At 43.2% G+C, this 1419-nt stretch overlaps 2 protein-coding genes across 2 annotated transcripts in view; both read right to left on the bottom strand.

Moving 5' to 3' along the window:
- Window positions 1–1419, bottom strand: part of F2rl1 (F2R like trypsin receptor 1) — a 23575-nt gene that overhangs the window by 6282 nt on the left and 15874 nt on the right. The window lies entirely within an intron of this gene.
- S100z (S100 calcium binding protein Z) overlaps window positions 1–1419 on the bottom strand; it is a 55334-nt gene that overhangs the window by 38133 nt on the left and 15782 nt on the right. The window lies entirely within an intron of this gene.

Genomic DNA, 1419 nt, shown 5'->3' with positions numbered 1-1419 from the left:
CGGCAGGTGCTGGGGATGTTACTCAGTGTTTCCTAGGCCTAAACTCCAATATTGCCAAAACAATAAAATAAAAAAGCAAGGGGCACAATTTAAGGAACTGTCAGTTAGGGAAATGCTGACATACAGAGTAACGTGTCCAGGCTACTGAGCAGTCTGTGTCCATGTCCTCCAAAAAAAAAGGTCAACCTGTAGAAATAGTTATAGAAAGAATTCCAAACTTGAGGTGGGAGAGAGGCATTATGGGGATTAAACCTCAGCCTCCCCACTGAGCAACATCCCTGGCTTCTTTTCAATGTTTTCACTTTGAGCCTGGGTCTCACTAAGTCACTAAGCTGCCCTGGCTGGGCTTGAACTCATGCTTTCCTGTCCCAGTTGCCCAGAGTGCTTCAAGGAAAGGCGTGAGCCCCCACCTCCAGCTAAATCATGACCTCAAATGGAAAAGAGCTGCTACACAGCAAGATGTACAGTACTTTTTTAATGTAAAGCACTGGTGTGAATGCGCAAGGCCCTGGCTTTGATCCCGGTAATGAAGAAAAGAAAGGTGTGAAAATCACTTTTCTGCTTACAAAGACAAGGCAGTTTTATCTTCTCTTTTCCTATTCCAGCCTTCACAAAACAAACACATGCTCAGACCCAAGTGGTAAAAAAAGGTAATGTATTTATAAACCAATCATACAATAAAAGTTTCTAAAAGTCACAAATACAACAGGCACACAGTCACTTTGGAGTCAAATCCCCTGAAATATGTCGCAAGCCCTGGCCCATTTATACAATTTCCCAGACAAATGTGGTTCTAGCTCCACGAAAACTCTGCAATTTCTTATTTGATAACAAGTGAACAAAACTTGACAATAAATATGCTGACAATAACTTTTAAAAATACTAAGTGGTAAATGTTCTTCTCAGTTGTGAAAGTAAGTCTATTACTCAGACTGTGCCCAGTAAGATGTTATAATAAAGTTGATTTCCACATTCAAGAGCTACATTGTGTTTTCCTGGATAATAACACATACCAAAGCAAAAAGGGATAATAAAGAAATAATTGCGGTGCCAGGGATATAGCTCAGCAGCACAGTGCCTGGTTGGCAGACTCGAGGTCCTGAGTTCAATTCCTGGTACACACACATACACACACACATCAAAGAAAGAAATATCTAAAAGTCCTAGTATATCAATAATGAATTTCTTTAGAAGTAGAACAGTAAGAGACATAAAACATTCTGCTCAGCTTTCCTCTTCGGAAGCCACAGTGCACTTTGTCAAATGGAAGAGCTCTCAGGCCGAAGGTTCTCCTTGGACGGCACACAGCCTCCAACCCGGCCTGGTTCCTGCGGGCTGAGCTCTGCTGGGCCAGCACAGGAGCCCTCCTGCAGCACAGCCCTCGCTGGCTGTGATGAAGAATCCAGAGCTGCCCCCCGC

Source organism: Octodon degus, unplaced genomic scaffold, assembly GCF_000260255.1.
Source record: "Octodon degus isolate 3935 unplaced genomic scaffold, OctDeg1.0 scaffold00177, whole genome shotgun sequence".
NCBI lineage: Eukaryota > Metazoa > Chordata > Mammalia > Rodentia > Octodontidae > Octodon > Octodon degus.
The sequence above is the reverse complement of the archived record's forward strand: the minus strand, read 5'-3'. Positions and strand labels throughout refer to the sequence as shown.